Here is a 19,733-nt window from a genome sequence, read left to right on the forward strand (position 1 = left end):
GTGGGAGCTGTTGGATCCAGCACCACATGCCAAGGGTCCCAGGTGGAGTCTCACCCACCTGTCCATTGGCGAATAGGCACATAGATCTAGGTCTTGGCTGTGGACCCTGCATTGGTCCGTGAACCCACTCCAGTCCCTCTTGGCTGCCAGTCTAGGAGACCCTGGAAAATACTGATGAGAGAACTTTGTAGAAGTTTGAGTTTCCAGAGGAGAATTTCCATCACACTGTTGGGGCACAAATAAAAGTTTGGACACATTGGAGTGGATAGAAGGAATAGTTTGACCTTCCTCACACCTTCCCCAGGGCTGCACAGCTTAGGGCCAAGAGAGCTCTCATCCTCCCTCTAATTTCTCCTATGGGGAAAGGGAGAACCTACGAGTGAGTACCCGCTTTCCTGGTTGTGTGGGACGCTGCCAAAGGGAGTCATTTCTCTCTTGCTCCATCCAGAGGACTAAATCATGAGCTTTAGGACTAGGGGAGTGGGGCTGGGGGTCGGGAAGAGGCTGGGAGCGGCAGATAAGACTCTTAGAGGGCATTAAAGGCACGTGATCCTACTAACTGCATCGCAGATTCCATCGAGAAGTCTGCCCCTTGGCTGCTGGGAATGTCTCACCTGTGGATCCCCGCAGCTGGCCCAGGGGTACCCCCAGAGCTCTGAAAACCTTGCCCACATACACTGTGCAGTGCAATTTTAGCTTTACAGAAAAAATTGAGCGTGAAGTACAAAGCGTTCTTATAAACACAATTTCTCTTATAATTAACATCTTGCATTAGTGCGACAAAGTTACAGTTGATAAGCAAATATTGACACATTATCAATAATGACTCTCCTCTCCCCCCGCCGCCGCCCTCCTTGCACTGTGGTCTGGGATCTCTTTCAGGGCGGCAATCAATCTGGGGACAACTGAGGGGCTGACCTTGTTTGTTATCTGTTTCACAGAACTAGTGTCCTTTATTGCCTGTTATCCAGTATCTTGCGAACAATTGTGTGGTATATTTTATCCGTTTTTTTCCCCCCCCTGGTGGAAGGGCAAATTCATCCTATGTTATTCCACTATGGCCAGAAGCTAACTTAATATATTATCTTTGAAACCGTGAAAATCGGATTGACTTACTGTGTTACGAAGTCTACCACTAGGTGGCAATGTTGTACAACTGAGACGCTTTTCAGAAAATGCCCAGTGCCAGAATTTCTAGATTCTTTTAAGAGATCTATGAAATTATATATTTGGCATTAGTTTGGGTACACAAGTCCGTTTTGTTGAGCTCTGATTTATTCCTGTATCTCTTCTCATGGCATTTTTACTTCAGTGTAAAATTTATAAAGATATTTTGCCTACAAGCACTCGTCATAGATGGCAGTGATTTATGACATTCTCCTCACCAGAACCAAGTAGTGGAAATATTACAGTTGTTAAGGATACTTTGCCACATCTAAATGGATTTAGATATATTTACGAAGGCGTTGATTAACATTCATTCCTGTTTGGTGTAGAAGACCTGCAGAGAATAGGATGTGTTTCCTGCCTCACAGGGCTCCTGTCCTTATGGGGGAGACACGGATGTGGATCCCCAGTGGCTAAGATGGCATGCTTCACAGAGCAGGTGACCATCCATCAGGGTGCAAAAGATGTGTGGAAATTTGCCACTTGAGAAGGGGGAAATAACAGTCGTCCCCAGCTGTGGAAATATCATGTAGAAGTAGATACTCAAAGTACTATAACCAGATCAGGGAAGACTGAATGAGTCCATGCAGTTGGCAGGAATAAAAGAGTGGTAGGAATTAAGGATAAGAAAGGGGGTTGGGACTCTACCTTGTAGCCAGTGGAGATTAAATGATAGTTTTCAATTAAGGGATTGGTATGATTTAGATGGTGTTTTAGACTAGAGTCTCTAAACTATTTTGACTGAACAGCCTTTCTAATAAAATGTTGTGTTAGAAACATCCTCTATATATACATACATGTATATATATATAAATTATACGTATGTGGTACTATGCAGATAAATTATGTAGATTACAAAATAGGCACACAACTATGGAGGTCGTGGTAATAATGAAATAGCCTTTGGCAGTTTTGAATTTCTTGCAGGTTATAAGTCAGGTCTGATGAGATCACTGCTTTCTGTCATAATGGAGCTAATTTAAGTAGAACCGAAGACATTTGAGTCTTGATGTTTTCTTGATCATGTCAAGAAGCTCAAATATGGCAGTGAACTCCGACTCTTTCTTCAAGCCTGGCATCCTGCACATGCTGTATGACCATTTCACACGTAAACACTAAGTTTGTTCTCCCAATGATTAATAGAAGTCCAACTTCTTTCTTATTTATGAAAAAAGACTAGTGCATATAGGAGACTTACTGTTTAATGTGTCCCCTGTGGACCGTTCTGTGAGCCCTGGGACACAGGTGCCCTCACACACCCCCAGGTCAGGTGGCTAAGGCTGCAGCACAGAGAGAATGCAGAATGCAGGTGGGAGACCAACATGGATGCCAAACACGAATGTCTCGTCTGTTGATAATTAGAGCAGAGCTCAATTAAAACCGAGGTAAAGAATGACAGTATATGTTTCACTTCAGCCTCTTATCAATTAACAAAGTGAAATATCACAAATAATAATAAAAAGTTCTGCTATTACAAGTGAACATGGATTAGAATTATCTCAGAAAGTAGACTTTGTGGCCGATCAGAAAGGCCAAGACTTCTTAACTGGTGAGAACACAATGAGAAATTTGAGGTCTGCAACCGAGAAGGGGCCTTCACCAGAACCTGGCCATGCCGGCACCTGATCTCGGACCTCCAGCCTCCAAAACTGTGAGGCAGAAATTATCTGTTGGTCACAGTGGTATTTTGTTACAGGAGCTCAAATGGACTAGGACCGAGAGCAAAGATAAGCTGGAATATTTGACCTGTGTTATCTGCCGCAGGGGTACAGAGGATGCCGAGGAACCTTGAGCTGGCGTCCCTGTCTCCAGCTCGCTGCCATCCATTGATCCTTCAAATGAACACGGCTGCTTCATTGAGGATGGCTGAGTGTCCTGCATGTAGCAAGAGCGTCACGTCCTTCCCTCACTTTTGCAGATATCTTTGCCAAACACATTTATAAATTACCGTTTACAAATTGCATTGAGTACTTGAAAGACATTATATAAATTCAGAGAAGGTTTGTTTCTTAGTTAATATCATGTCAAGTATTAAAAGAGCTGTCTTGGGGCGCCTGCGTGGCTCAGTTGGTTGAGCGTCTGACTTCAGCTCAGGTCATGGTCTCGCAGGTCGTGAGTTCAAGCCCCGCGTCAGGCTCTGTGCTGACATCTCAGAGCCTGGAGCCTGCTTTGGATTCTGTATCTCTCTCTCTCTCTCCCCCTCCCCTGCTCATGCTCTACCTCTCTCTGTCTCTCAAAAATAAATAAATGTTAAAAAAATTTAAAAAAAGAGCTCTCTTGAAAGAAATGGTTATAAACAATCCATACCTAGACCATTTGCAGCTACCTTTGCCCTCCCATGTCGCATTTTGACTTTGTTAATTTGTTGATTGGAAAATCGCATCCCTTTCCTGACTTCCGAGTGTGGTGGTGATATCAGTTCAGTGAGACCTTTCAGGATTTATAGTTTTTGTGTTCTGTCTTCCAGACAAAGTTGAAAATGTGCTTTTTTCCCCTTCGTTGCTAAATATCAGAATTGTGGCTAGTCTTTAGGCGCACAGCTTTTGAAAGCTGAAACAGGAGGGAACTACCTGTGTTATCAAGGTATGCCCCCTGAATCTAATGGGAGACTTTTTAAAGCCGACCCCAGTTTAAATCTGATGTGAGTTGAATGTTTTTATTGGTACATTGATTCCTTGCCTGGCCTTCAAACATCTGATATTGGAATATGTTATGTTTCCACAATATTCTCTGCATAGGAACTCCACTGGTTTTTGTGGGTGCAAGATGGCCCGATGAGCTGATCGCTCTCTCTGTGTGCTTTAGTGAACCTTTGTAAATTGTCTTGCCTGGTCGCTTCCCATTTTGTTCAACTGTATTTTCTCCATAGCGCTTATCAGTATTTCAAATGATTTTATTCACATATGCTTTGTTTACTTTCTCCCTCCCTTCACTGAAATGTAGAACTTCAGGAGGTCAGGCGCCTTGTTTTCCTTGTTCGTTGTCCTGTCACCAATGCCCAGACAGGGGCCTGGCACAAATGCGGTGGTCAATACGAAATCATTGATTATGTAAATAAATGAACATATGTAATAGTACCTGATGTCATGTTCATTGTCATTGTCGTCAATATCGTGAAGCATTTATTCACGTGTGCCCATAGTTAACAGTACGGCATTGTGAAGCTTAAGATATGTTAAGAATATATATCTCATATTAAGTCCTCTAACCCCCAAACCAGCAACAAATTAAAAAAAGCCCACAAAAGAGCACAAGGAAATTTTTGGAGGTGATGGTTATGTTTAATACGTTGGTTGTGGTGATCGTATGACAGGTGTGTGCAAATGTCAAACCCATCAAGATGTATACATTAAATGTGTGCAATTTTTTATATGTCAGTTAGACCCAAATACAGTTTTTTTCTTTTTAAAGAAGGATTTAAGCAGGGCTATGGTGTTGCACAACCCCACTGGGCTGTGTGTGTGTGTGAGAATGAAAGACAAGGTCTTGCACAAAACAGACACCAGGAAGACCCGACTAGAAACTTGTCATCAAAGTTGCTTCTGGATAACGTGCCACTGGATTCCTTTATATTTGGAATCAACTTATAATGAGGATGTCTGGTTAGTTCAGTATACAAACTCTCGAGTATAGATCCCCACGGAGCCTCCTGAGACTGAGTATCAACCCTGTTCTGTGATAAACAGCATTAGAGGCAAACAAACCACCCTTCATTCCCACATTTTTTTCGTAATCACAGCAAGAAACTTTTAAAAATAGAAACAAGTGTACAAAGTATTTTTTTAAATCAAATTGGGATTCAGTGCTATCTAACACTAATTTGGAGAGAGAGTTAACTTTAATTGACTGATCTGGGCAGGGTAAAATGGCAATAATTGTTGGACATGGTAGTTCAGTTTCATTACTTGAATTTCTTATGGCTTCTTTTCACGTGAGAATTACCTTTGCAAATACGACATCATAGAAAACTTTTCAAAGAGCTTTTCCTTGGGTTTTCTCTCTGAGGGGCCCTGGTGTCGTATTCAGGGACTGGTGACTCAGAAGAACATAATGAGAAGACGAATGTGCTTCAACCTTAGAAGTGTTTCCTGCTACTGACTTTGTTCTTTCCCTCAGGCTGAATGAGGTGAATATAGAATATCTTGCAGTTGAATAATTTGGATTGCTTTTAGGCAAGAATTTTTGTGATGTTATAAAAATTGAGATCTAAAAGGAACCTTAACCTTCAGTTCATTCTTTTGATGTATTTTGCCCGAAGCTTGGTGCTAGGACCTGTTATCTTAAATAGGCAATATAAAAATATCTTTCTAATTCACTCCTACAGTTGGAAGTTCCTCATGGGTTGAAATTACTGTGATCTATCAAAATTTACTGTGTTGTGGAAATAAAATAAAATCACATGTCAGGCAAGGAATGATGACAACAATGGACCAGCTTATTATAAGGCTTAAAAGGAAAATGCTTTTCTGGCAACACTATTGGACTTTTGAAAGATTGAGAATATGTGTCAAAATCAGAGAAGCCACAGTGTTGGTGTTCTATTTATTCTTACTGATATGGCTGGTTTGCCCCAGGCTTAAGGTCAGTCTTTTGGAATCCATAGTGGTATTTGGTTTAATTGCGTGCTGTTGTTGCTGCGATGTAATTAACATACCATAAGAGTCATCATTTTAAAGTGTATATTTCAGTGATTTCGAGTACATTCACAAGGTTGTGCAACTGTCGTAACTAATTGAAGAATATTTCGTTATTTCAAAAAGATGAAACCACTAATATACGCTTTTTGTTTGAAGTTTTTTATTTAAATTCTAGTTAGTTAGCATACAGTGTAATATTAGTTTCAGGAGTAGAATTTAGTGATTCATCACTTAGGTACAACACCCAGTACTCATCATAACAAGTGCCCTCCTTAATACCCATTACCCATTTCACCTTTCCTCCCCCCCACCTCTCCTCCACCAGCCTTCAGTTTATTCTCTATAGTTAAGAGACTCTTGTGGTTTTACTCCCCCCTTTTTTCTTCCTTCCTCTATATTCTATATAAATGTTTTATTTATTTTACTTGTTTCTTAAATTCTACATGAGTGAAATCATATGATATTTGTCTTTCTCTGACTGACTAATTTTGCTTAGCGTAATACTATCTAGCTCTATCCACATCATTGCAAATGGTAAGATTTCATTCTTTTTGATGGCTGAGTAATATTCTATTGTGTGTGTATGCATGTGAGTGTATATACATACATATATACGTATATATATGTGTATATATATGTATGTATGTATGTATATACCACATCTTCTTTATCCATTCATCAGTCAGTGGACATTTGGGCTCTTTCCACAGTTTGGCTATTGTTGATAATGCTGCTATAAACATTGGGGTGCATGTGCCCCTTTGAATCAGTATTTTTGTATCCTTTGGGTAAATACCTAGTAGTGCCACTGCTGGGTCACAGGGTAGTTCTATTTTTAGCTTTTTGAGGAGGCTCCATACTGTTTTCTGGAGTGGCTGCACCAGTTTGCACTCCCACCGACAGTGTAAGAGGGTTCTCCCTTTCTCCTCATCTTTGTCAACATCTCTTGTTTCCTGTGTTGTTAATTTTTGCCATTCTGACAGGTGGAGTTGGTATCTCATTGCAGTTTTGACTTCTCTCTCCCTGATGAGTGACATTGAACATCTTTTCATGTGTCTACTAGCCATTTGGATGTCTTCTTTGGAAAAATGTCTATTCATATCTTCTTCCTATTTCTCCACTGGATTATTTGGCTTTTGGGTGTTGAGTTTGATAAGTTCTTTACAGATTTTGGATACTAACCCTTTATCAGATATGTCATTTGCAATTATCTTCTCCCATTGCATAGGTTGCCTTTTAGTATTGTTGATGGTTTCCTTCACAGTGCAGAAGTTTTTATCTTGATGAAGAACAAATACTTCAGTTTTGCTTTTGTTTCCCTTGCTCCAGCAGTGTGTCTAGTAAGACAATGCCACCATGCCAGAGGTCAACGATAGTGCTGCCTGTGGTCTCCTCTAGGATTCAGATGGCTCCCTGTCTCACATTTAGGTCCTGCATCTATTTTGAGCTTATTTTTGTGTGTGAAGTAAGAAAGTGGTCCAGGTTCATTCTTCTGCATGTGGCTGTCCAGTTTTCCCAACAGCATTTGTTGAAAAGACTGTCTTTTTTCCATTGGATATTCTTCTCTGCTTTGTTGAAGATTAGTTGACCATCAAATACACTTTCTGTTGCAATGGATTTACCTGTGCTGGACATTTTGCATAAACTGAGTCATAAAACGTGCCCGGCTACTCTGGCTTAGCAAAAACATCAAGGTTTATCTATGTTGCAGCAAGTGTCAATATTTCATTTCTTTTTATGGCTGGATTGTATTCCATACTATCACTAGCTATACCACATTTTATTTATCCATCTATAAGTTGATTAACATTTGCTTTGCTTTGCTTTCATTTTTTGGCTATAATGAATAATGCTATGAACATTTGTGTACAAGTTTTTGTGTGAACATATATTTGCATTTCTCTTGAGTATATATCTAAGAGTGGAATTGCTGAATCATATGGTAACTGTATGTTTCACTTTTTGAGGAATAGCCAAACTATTTCTCATCAGAGCTGTGCACGTTTTCATCCCCATCAGCAATATATGAGGATTCCAACTTCTCCAAATCCTTGTCAATACTTGTTATTTTCCAGTTAAAAAAAATTATAGCCAATCCCCATTCTGTGGGTTTTGTCTGCTGATGGTGTCCTTTGCTCTCTCTGGCACCGGGGATGCAGACTGTTGGTTTCTAAGGCTACTGGTGAGATGGGCAGCGGAGGATAGTTCTAGAGTAAGTTAAAACACCACAAAGCTTGCTGTTTGTATGACTGTCTAGCATTTTTTTTTTTTTTTGGTCTTGAATAAACACTCCTTGGGTTACTACAAGTCTTTGTTTAATATCAAGAGCTTAAAAAAGTTGATTCTGACCATTTTTGCCATTATTTTTTCATTGCTTTTATGAGGGAGTAAATTTTAAGTTCTTATTCTGACATTTTCACTGCTATCACTTCAATTGCATGGCTTACAGTGCAGTGAGAGCACTGCTTTGTCTTTGGTTATTTTCATACATACTTGTCCAAGTCATGTTGACTCAAGCTTCTGTTAAGTCTATCATCCCAGATTTTTCTCACTGGATGTTATCCTCTTCTACTTTTATTATTTGTAAAGCTTGAGAGCTGTTAACAGCCTTAGAGGTTGGCTAATGGAGTGATCCTTTTGTTTCACACATGAGAAAACTGACACCATTTGTTAAGTGAAGTGAATTGCCTGGCCTCTTACTCTAGTTGGTAGTTGAGTTTGGAATTGAAGTCTCACTGCAGGTTAGAGCTTGAGCAGAAGTAGTGCAAATCTTTCTTTGCAATTTTTCAGAGTGTCATCACCCAGTCTTCTTACACTTTTTTTCGTGTTTTTATTATTTATTTTTGTGTGTGAGAGAGAGAGCAGGGGAGGGACAGAGAGAGAGGGAGACATAGAATCTGAAGCAGGCTCCAGTCTCTGAGCTGTAAGCACAGAGTCCAACGCAGGGTTTGAACTCATGAACCATGAGATCATTACCTAGGCCGAACTTGGACACCTAACCGACTGAGCCACCCATGTGCCCCTCATCACCCAGTCTCCTATACCTGATTTCTCTTTTTGCTTGGGCAAGTGGGCCAGTCCCTGTGAGACTTTGAAAATGATGAGATACCATAAAGCCTACGCATAGCCCCTCAGCTCTCCTCATGGACTTGGCTTTGATCATGGTATTATTTGGGGATTGTGAAAATTTCCAGTCTCTCAGAAGCAGCCAGCTGTTTGAGGTATGTGAAATCTGTATGATGGCAGGCACATTTCTGTCTAACTTTCCCCCCCCTGCTTCTTATTACTTTCCCTGTTTATTTCTACATAGCCAAAGAGAATACAAATGGTTTCAAAATGAAAGTTTGTTTCTGCAATGTAGTTCTATGAATGTACATTGAAAAAACTTATTTTTAGGGAGGCACATCCTCTGATTGGTGTTTGTATTAGTTTGCTAGGGCTGCCATGAAAGTACCACAGACAGTGTGGCTTAAGCAACAGAAATTTATTTTCTCACAATTCTGGGGCAAAAAAATCTGAGATCAATGTATCTGTGTGGTTGGTTTCTTCCAAGCCTTCTCTTTTTGGCTTGTACATGAATGTCCTCTCCCTGTGACTTCACGTTGCTTTCCCTCTGTAACTACTAATTTCTTCTTGTAAGGAACCAGTTTTATTGGATTAGGACCTACCACAGTGACCTCATTTTAACTTAATTACCTCTCTAAAGACCCTGTCTCCAAATAGAGTCACATTCTGAGATACTGGGGGTTAGGACTATGAGTGTGAAATCTATGAATCAAATTTTCTTCATAAAAAATGCTGTCAAAGCAAACACCATACTCTCTTCCCAGACTGAAAAAAGAATGAAAAAATGGAGCAAAATATCTAAGGGCTGTAGGACAATTACAAAAGGTGTAACACAGACATAATGGAGTAACAGCTGGAAAACTGAAAAAGGAGCAGAAGAAATACTTTAAGTAACAATGCTGAAAATTTTCCAAATAAATGACAGTCACCAAGTAACAGAACCAAGAAGCTTAGATAACCCCAAGCAAGATAAACACCAAAAAACTACACCTATGCATATTTATTCAAACTACAGAAAACCAAAGACAGAGAAAGAAGTCGGAGGGTGGGGGGTACTTCTCTATAGAGGGACCCCTATAAGAATTATATTGGACTCCTTGTCAGAAACCATGCAAACAAGAGAGTGCAGTGAAATGTTTAAAGTGTTTTTTTTTTTTTTAAAGACCCAACAACCCCGAACTCTGTATCCAGAGAAATCATTTTTCAAAAATAAAAGAGAAATTAAAAACTACTTTCTCAGGGAAAGAAAAATGAAGAAAATTGTTAATAGTGGACATGCCTTACAAGAAATATCAAAAAGTTCTTCAGAGAAGGAAAATGATGTAGGTCAGAAGCTCAGATATATATAAAGAAGGGAAGACGATCAAAGAAGGACTATATGAAGGTGAAAAATATATTTTTATTATTTTCAAAAAAGTTACTTATTTTGAGTGAGAGAGAGAGAGAGAGGGAGGGATTGAGCACGAGTGGGGGAGGACAGAGAGAGAGAGAGAGAGAGAGAGCAAGAATCCCAAGCAAGATCTACACTGGTAGCGTAGGGGGGCTCGGTCTCACAAACTGTGAGTTCACGACCTGAGGCGAAATCAAGAGTCCAACACTTAACTGACTGAGCCACCCAGGTGCCCCATGATATTTTTATTATTAATTGATGTAATAGGTATCTATCTGTTCAAGTAGTAGAAACAATAAATTGGGTGATATTAGAGATTATAAGTGAAATAAATGACATCAGTGTTATCAAAGATAGGAGGAAGGAATTGGGACTATTCTTTATAAGATACCTGTAGTACCCATGATGGGGTAGTGTTATTTAAAAGTGAATTTTAATTATTTGTAAATAAGTATTGCAAATTTTACAGCAGCCAGGAAAATAATTTTATTTATTTTTTTAATATGAAATTTATTGTCAAATTGGTTTCCATACAACACCCAGTGCTCATCCCAACATGTGCCCTCCTCAATGCCCATCACCCACTTTCCCCTCCCTCCCACCCCCCATCAACCCTCAGTTTATTCTCAGTTTTTAAGAGTCTCTTATGGTTTGCCTCCTTCCCTCTCTGTACCTTTTTTTTCCCCTTCCCCTCTCCCATGGTCTTCTTTTAAGTTTCTCAGGATCCACATAAGAGTGAAAACATATGGTATCTGTCTTTCTCTGTATGACTTATTTCACTTAGCATAACACTCTGCAGTTCCATGCACATTGCTACAAAAGGCCATCTTTCATTCTTTCTCAGTGCCAAGTAGTATTCCATTGTATATATAAACCACAATTTCTTTATCCATTCATCAGTTGATGGACATTTAGGCTCTTTCCATAATTTGGCTATTGTTGAAAGTGCTACTACAAACATTGGGGTACAAGTGCCCCTATGCATCAGCACTCCTGTATCCCTTGGGTAAATTCCTAGCAGTGCTATTGCTGGGTCATAGGGTAGATCTATTTTTAATGTTTTGAGGAACCTCCACACTGTTTTCCAGAGCAGCTGGACCCATTTGCATTCCTACCAACAGTGCAAGAGGGCTCCCGTTTCTCCATGTCCTCTCCAGCATCTATAGTAGGGTGTTCTCTAACCTCCATGCTTTTGGAGGTTTTCCAGACTTTTTCCTGTGGTTGATTTCAAGTTTCATAGCATTGTCATCTGAAAGTGTGCATGGTATGATCTCAATTCTTTTATACTTATGAAGGGCTGTTTTGTGACCCAGTATGTGATCTATCTTGGAGAACGTTCCATGTGCACTCGAGAAGAAAGTATATTCTGTTGCTTTGGGATGCAGAGTTCTAAATATATCTGTCAAGTCCATCTGATCCAATGTATCATTCAGGGCCCTTGTTTCTTTATTGACCGTGTGTCTAGATGATCTATCCATTTCTGTAAGTGGGGTGTTAAAGTCCCCTGCAATGACCACATTCTTATCAATAAGGTTGCTTATGTTTATGAGTAATTGTTTTATATATTTGGGGGCTCCGGTATTCGGCGCATAGACATTTATAATTGTTAGCTCTTCCTGATGGATAGACCCTGTAATTATTATATAATGCCCTTCTTCGTCTCTTGTTACAGCCTTTAATTTAAAGTCTAGTTTGTCTGATATAAGTATGGCTACTCCAGCTTTCTTTTGGCTTCCAGTAGCATGATAGATAGTTCTCCATCCCCTCACTTTCAATCTGAAGGTGTCCTCGGGTCTGAAAGGAGTCTCTTGTAGACATCAAATAGTGGGTCTTGCTTTTTTACTGATACCTTATGTCTTTTGGTTGGAGCATGTAGTCCATTTACATTCAGTGTCATTATTGAAAGATATGGATTTAGAGTCATTGTGATATCTGTAGGTTTCATGCTTGTAGTGAGTCTCTGGCACTTTGGGTCCTTGCAACATTTCACTCACAGAATCCCCCTTAGGATCTCTCGTAGGGCTGGTTTAGTGGTGATGAATTCCTTCAGTTTTTGTTTGTTTGGGAAAACCTTTATCTCTCCTTCTATTCTGAATGACAGACTTGCTGGATAAAGGATTCTCAGCTGCATATTTTTTCCGTTCATCACATTGAAGATTTCCTGCCATTCCTTTCTGGCCTGCCAAGTTTCAGTAGATAGGTCTGCCACTATTCTTATGTGTCTACCTTTGTAAGTTAGAGCCTGTTTATCCCTAGCTGCTTTCAGAATTTTCTCTTTATCCTTGTGTTTTGCCAGTTTTACTATGATATGTCGTGCAGAAGATCGATTCAAGTTATGTCTGAAGGGAGTTCTCTGTGCCTCTTGGCTTTCAATGCCTTTTTCCTTCCCCAGATCAGGGAAGTTCTCAGCTATGATTTGTTCAAGTACACCTTCAGCCCCTTTCTCTCTCTCTTCTTCTGGAATTCCAATGATATGGATATTGTTCCATTTGATTGCATCACTTAGTTCTCTAATTCTCCCCTCATACTCCTGGATTTTTTTATCTCTCTTTTTCTCAGCTTCCTCTTTTTCCATAATTTTATTTTCTAATTTACCTATTCTCTCCTCTGCCTCTTCAATCCATGCTATGGCTGCCTCCATTTTATTTTGCACCTCATTTATAGCATTTTTAGCTCCTCATGACTATTTCTTAGTCCCTTGATCTCTGTAGCAATAGATTCTCTGCTGTCCTCCATGCTTTTTTCAAGCCCAGTGATTAATTTTGTGACTATTATTCTAAATTCTTGTTCTGTTATATTCCTTAAATCGTTTTTGATCAATTCGTTAGCTGTTGCTACTTCCTGGAGTTTCTTTTGAGGAGAATTCTTCCGTTTCATCATTTTGGTAGTCCCTGCAGTGGCTCCAAACTGTCCAGAGTAACTTGTGTTGGTGGGCGGGGTGCAGTCGGACCCAATGTCTGCCCCTAGCCCACCGCTGGGGCCACAGTCAGACTGGTGTGGACCTTATCTTCCCCTCTCCCAGGTGCAGGACTCACTGTAGAGTGGTGTGGCCCCTGTCTGGGCTACTTGCACACTCCCAGGCTTGTGGTGCTGCTTTGATGGGATCCGGTGTATTAGCCAGGGTGGGTCTGCAAGGTGCACAGGGGAGGGAGGGGCAGACTTAGCTGGCTTTGCCGTTGGTGGTCCCCTGTGGGAGAGGCCCTGCAGCACCGGGAGGGAGGCAGGCAGACCCGTTGGAGGGATGGATCCAGAGAAGCACAGCATTGGGCGTTTGGGCAGTGCAAGCAAGTTCAGTGACAGGAACTGGTTCCCTTTGGAATTTCGGCTGGGGGATGGGAGAGGGAAGTGGCACAAAGGTGGCCTTTGTTCCCCTGCCCAAGCTGAGCTCTGTCTTCCCAGGCTCAACAAGTCTCCCTCCTGGTGTCCTCTCACCCTCCCCGCTCTCCAAGAGCAGAGGTGTTGACTTTTAACATTCCAGATGGTAAGTCCCGCTGGCTGTCAGAACTCAAGGAGTCCGGCCCTTCTGCTTTTGCAAGCCAGACTTCGGACTCTGCCTTGCCGGTCGGGCTGTCCCTCCACCGCTCTGGCTCCCTCCCACCAGTCCCTGTAGCACGCACTGCCTCTCTGCCCTTCCTACCCTATTCTGTGGTCCTTTTGTCTACACTTGGCTCTGGAGAGTCAATTCTGCTAGTCTTCTGGTGGTTTTCTGGGTTTTTTAGGCAGTTGTGGGTGGAATCTAAGTGATCAGCAGGACGAGGTGAGCCCAGCATCCTCCTATGCCACCATATTCCCCTATGAGTCCAGGAAAATAATTTTAAAAAGAAGTGTAATTGATATGCTGGAGGGCAGAGAAAATGGAATAATATAAAATACTCAGTTAAAACCAGACAGGGAGAAAGAGAGGGGAGATTAAAGCAAAGGAATGAAAGAAGGGTAACAAATAGAAAATAGTTACAAATATGGTAGATTTTAATCCAACTCTGTCAATCATCACTTTAAATGTGAATGGTCTAGGGGTGTCTGGGTGGCTCAGTATGTTAAGCGTCAACTTTGGCTCAGGTCATACTCTTACAGTTTGTGGGTTTGAGCCCCATGTAGGGCTCTGTGCTAACAGCTTGGAGCCTGGAGCCTGCTTTGGATTCTATGTCTCCCTCTCTCTCTGTTCCTCTTCCACTTGTGCTCTATTTCTCTCTCTCAAAAATAAATATTACAAAAACTAAAAATAAATGTGAATGGTCTAAATACACCAATTAAAAGACAAGGACTGTCAAAGTGGATAAGAAAACAAGGCCCAGCTATATATTGTCTATAAATAAGCCATTTTAATTTTTTTATTAAATATTTTTTAATGTTTATTTATTTTTGAGAGAGACTGAGACAGAGCTTGAGCAGGGGAGAGCCAGAGAGAGAGGGAGACACAGAATCCGAAGCAGGCTCCAGACTCTGAGCTGTCAGCACAGAGCCTGATACGGGGCTCAAACCCACAGACTGTGAGATCATGACCTGAGCCGAAGTCAGATGCCCAACCGATGAGCCACCCAGGTGCTCCTGTTAAAAATTAAAAAAAAAAATGTTTTATTTACTTTTGAGAGAGAGAGTGCAAGTGGGGGAGGGACAGAGAGAGAGGAGAACAGAAGATCTGAAGCAGGCTTATGCACTGAGAGTAGGAAGCCCAATGTGGGGCTCAAACTCAGGAACTGTGAGATCATGTCCTGAGCCGAATTCAGATGCTCAACCAACAGAGCCACCCAGGTGGCCCTAAATAAGCTATTTTATTTTTTTATTTTAATTTTTGTTTAACATTTATTTATTTATTTTTGAGACAGAGAGAGAGCATGAACAGGGGAGGGTCAGAGAAAGGGAGACACAGAATCTGAAACAGGCTCCAGGCTCTGAGCTGTCAGCACAGAGCCCGACGCGGGGCTCAAACCCACGGACTGCGAGATCATGATCTGAGCCGAAGTTGGATGCTTAACCGACTGAGCCACCCAGGCGCCCCGTAAATAAGCTATTTTAAATATAAGGTCACAGATAGGGGACGCCTGGGTGGCTCAGTCGGTTGAACGTCCAACTTCGGCTCAGGTCATGATCTCGTGTTTTGGGAGTTCGAGCCCCACATCGGGCCCTGTGCTGACAGCTCAGAGCCTGGAGCCTGCTTGGGATTCTGTGTGTCTCTCTCTCTCTCTGGTCATGCTCTGTCACTCTCTCACAGATAGATAAAGAGGGATGGGGTGTAGAAAGTTCTACCATGCTAAAATCAATCAAAACAGAACTGGAGTAACTATGTTTTAGGCAAAGCAGACTTCAGAGCAACAAAACTTGTCAGGGTTATAGACAGGTATTACATAGTGAAAAAAAGGTCAATTCTCTAAGAAGTCAGAATAATCCTTCATATACATGTTTCTGGGGTGCCTGTGTGGCTTGGTCAGTTAAACATCCATTTGGCTCAGGTCATGATCTCACGGTTCGTGAGTTTGAGCCCTGTGTCTGTCTCTGTGCTGACAGCTCAGAGCCTGGAGCCTGTTTCAGATTCTGTGTCTCCCTTCTCTCTGCCCCTTCCCTGCTTGTTCTCTCTCTCTCAAAAATAAATAAACGTTAAAAAATTTTAAAAAATATGCCTGTTTCTAACAACACAGCATCAAAATACGTGAAGTAAAATACTGATAGAACTGATCATTACTTGGCACAAAAACAGACACTCAGATCAATGGAACAGAATAGGGAACCCAAAAATGGACCCACAAACTTAGGGCCAACTAATCTTTGACAAAGCAGGAAAGAATATCCAGTGGAATCAAGACAGTCTCTTCAGCAAGTGGTGCTGGGAAAACTGGACAGCGGCATGCAGAAGAATGAACCTGGACCACTTTCTTACACCACACACAAAAATAAACTCAAAATTGACGAAGGACCTGAATGTGAGACAGGAAACCATCAAAATCTTCAAGAAGAAAGCAGGCGAAAACCTCTTTGACCTTGGCTGCAGCAACTTCTTACTCAGCACATCTCCAGAGACAAGGGAAACAAAAGCAAAAATGAACTTTTGGGACCTCATCAAAGTAAAGACCTTCTGCACAGTGAAAGAAAAAATCAGCAAAATGAAAAGGCAACCAATGGAATGGGAGAAGATATTTGCAAACAACATATCAGGTAAAGGGTTAGTATCCAAAATCTGTACAGAACTTATCAAACTCAACATCCCCAAAACAAACAATCCAGTGAAGAAATGGGCAAAAGACATGAATAGACACTTCTCCAAAGAAGTCACCCAGATGGCCAACCGAACACATGAAAAAAATGCTCAACATCACTCATCATCAGGGAAATGCAAATCAAAACCACCATGAGATACCCCCCTCACCCCTGTAAGAATGGCTAACTCTAACCACTCAGGCAACAACAAATGTTGGTGAGGATGTGGAGAAAGAGGGTCTCTTTTGCACTGCTGGTGCAAATGCAAGCTGGTGCAGCCACTCTGGAAAACAGTATGGAGGTTCCTCAAAAAATTAAAAATAGAACTACCCTACGACCCAGCAATTGCACTACTAGGCATTTATCCAAGGGATACAGGTATGCTGTTCGGAAGGGACACATGCACACCAATGTTTACAGCAGCACTGTCGACAACAGCCAAAGTACGCAAAGAGCCCAAATGTCCATCTCTGGATGAATGGATAAAGAAGATGTGGTATATATATACAATGGCAATCAAAAAGAATGAAGTCTTGCCATTTGCAATGACGTGGATGGAACTAGAGGGTATTATGCTAAGCGAAATTAGTCCGCAAAAGACAAATATCTATGATTTCACTCATTTGAGGACTTTAAGATACAAAACAGATGAACATAAGAAAAGGGAAGCAAAAATAATATAAAAACAGGGAGGGGGACAAAACATAAGAGACTCTTAAATAGGGAGAACAAACAGAGGGTTGCTGGAGGGGTTGTGGGAGGGGGGATAGGCTAAATGGATAAGGGGCATTAAGGAATCTATTCCTGAAATCGTTGTTGCACTATATGCTAACTAACTTGCATGTAAAATTAAAAAAATAAATTAAAAACAAATAAAAAAAGAACTGATCTTTATTCATCTCATAGACAATACAGGATAATAAAGGAATTTGTATACATCACTATGCCACAAGTTTGGTAATTTAGATAAAATGGAGCAATTGGGCAAAACTACCAACACTCAAACAAGAAGAGCTAGATAATCTGACTATGGTGATATCTATTATCAGTTTTGAATCAGTATTTAATAAAATTCCAAAGCTGAAAGTGCCAGTTCTATATGAATTCAGTGGTGAATTTTACTAAACATTTAAGGAAGATATGACACCAATTGTCTACAACCTCTTCCAGAAAAGAGAAGCAAAGAGAACACTTTCCAACACATCCTATGAGGCTAGAATTACACTAATCCCCCAAACCAGATAAAGACATCATAAAACAAATGGGAAACAACAGACCCACATCTCTTCTGGACATACATGCAAAAAGTCCTCAGTAAAATATTAGCAAATTGGATCTAACAGCCAATAGGATTATGCATTGTGGCTAAGTAGGATCTATCCCTAACGTGCATGGTTAAAATCCAACAATATCAGAAGCTGGTGAAAATACAGACTCCCAGGAACGCTCATTCATTGATGGTGGTAATACAAAATGGCACAGCCTCTTTGGAAGATAGTTGGGTAGTTTCTAAGCATGGTCTTACCAGCAAACTTCTTGGTATTTACCCAACTGAGTTGACAACTTGTATCCATTAACACACTCAAAAAAACCCCTGAACATAAATGTTTATAGCAGTCTTATTCCTAATTGACCACCCTGGAAGCAGTCAAAATGTTCATCAATAGGGAATGGATGAACAAACTTTGGTATATCCATACAGTGAAATATTATTCGGGGACAAAAGAAAATGAACTATCAAACCACAAAAAGATATGGAAGACTCTTCAATGCATATTGCTAAGTGAAATAAATGAGTCTGAAAAGAATACACATTTTATTATTCCACTGTATGTCTTTCTGGAAAACTGTAGAGACATAGAAAAACATAGAGATAAAAAAGATCAGTGGTTACAGGGGTTGGAGGGGAGAGAGGAAGGATGAAATTGAGGCACAAGACAATGAAGCTGTTCTCTGTGACGCTATATTGGTGGGTGTATGAAATCTGTTAAAGTCTATAGAAATGTACAACTTTACTATAAATTATGGGTTTTTATATAATAATAATATACTCATACTGTTTAATTAATTTTAGCAAATGTACCATACTAATCCAAGTTGTTAATAAAAGAGGAAACTCTGAGAGAGGGGAGTATGTGGGAGCTTTGTATTATCTGCTTGGTTCTTCTGCAAATCTAAAACTGCTTTAAAAGTAAAGTCTATTAGTTATAAAGGACAAAAATATTCAAAGTAATAATATATGTTTAATTTCAGTTTGCCTGTAACATACTCAGAAATCCATGTCATTGAAACAAATTTCAGTTTTGGAATAATCAGATTGTCCAAAAGAGGGTGCCAAAGACTTATAAAGATCTCTTCTTTGGTTATGCAAAAGGAAGTTAAATAATAAAATAGACTTAATAGAACAAAAAGCAGAAGGCTGGAGCATAAGTCAACAGGCATGATACTTATCTACATCTTGCCTAAGACTTCTATCCTCCTTCCTTAAGATTCCGATCCATTATCTTTGTTCTTTGGTGCTACTGCTTTGCTGTGTATGAAGGTGTAATGTACCCTGATGATACTCAGCTATGATGTGGACTCCAAAGGGGCCTGCGGTAAGCTGGTCGTGACAATTACATTTGACTCTGTTTTGAACAACTATGGACATAGGCTTGTATAAATTGTCTTTAAATGGGAGTTTTGCAGATTTATGTTTTTTCCAACTTATAATATTTGCAGTGATATAAATTCTTCTTTTCACTTTTTGACAAAGCCTTTAAGAATTCAATCTTGAATTTCTCTGTTCCTAGCACCCTAAGTCATAGAGGCTATAATCTGCGACTAAGTATAAAGGCACCAACACAATTCATTCTTCAAGATACCTTTTGACAAGTAATTTTGTCGAGGATGGAATCTCCTTGTTAGGGTAATAATATCACAGGTAAACTCAGTTTCTTTTTTGTTATATTGCCTTTTTATATTTTCAAAACATCTTTACTTTCTGTTGGTTGTAAAAGTGTAAAAAAACTGATGTAAAATATACACTTGTAATATAATAAAATTAACAAAGTTTAAAGGGAAAACTTACTTAATCTTACTTGAAGAGATAAAACTACCCACAATTTGTTATGCAAAGTTCTTTAGAATGTAAAGAACCTCCACTAACTATGTTCTCTGGTAATACACTTTCCATGCCTAATGATGAATACTTTTCCTATATAACATCATTCCTTCTTCGCAATGGATGCCTGTGATTCCATTTTATATATATATGTATATATATATAATATATGATATAT

General features: G+C 40.1%; 1 long non-coding RNA gene across 1 annotated transcript in view; it reads left to right on the forward strand.

Annotated features, from left to right (window-relative positions):
* Positions 1-19,498, forward strand: part of LOC144614640 (uncharacterized) — a 38,849-nt gene extending 19,351 nt beyond the window's left edge. The window contains exon 5 of the long non-coding RNA XR_013552536.1: positions 19,245-19,498. This is a non-coding gene — a long non-coding RNA (uncharacterized LOC144614640). The remainder of the gene's footprint in view (positions 1-19,244) is intronic.
* Positions 19,499-19,733: the final 235 nt, after the last annotated feature.

This window comes from Panthera onca, chromosome E2, assembly GCF_046562875.1.
Source record: "Panthera onca isolate mPanOnc1 chromosome E2, mPanOnc1 haplotype 2, whole genome shotgun sequence".
In the NCBI taxonomy this organism is placed as follows: Eukaryota; Metazoa; Chordata; class Mammalia; order Carnivora; family Felidae; genus Panthera; species Panthera onca.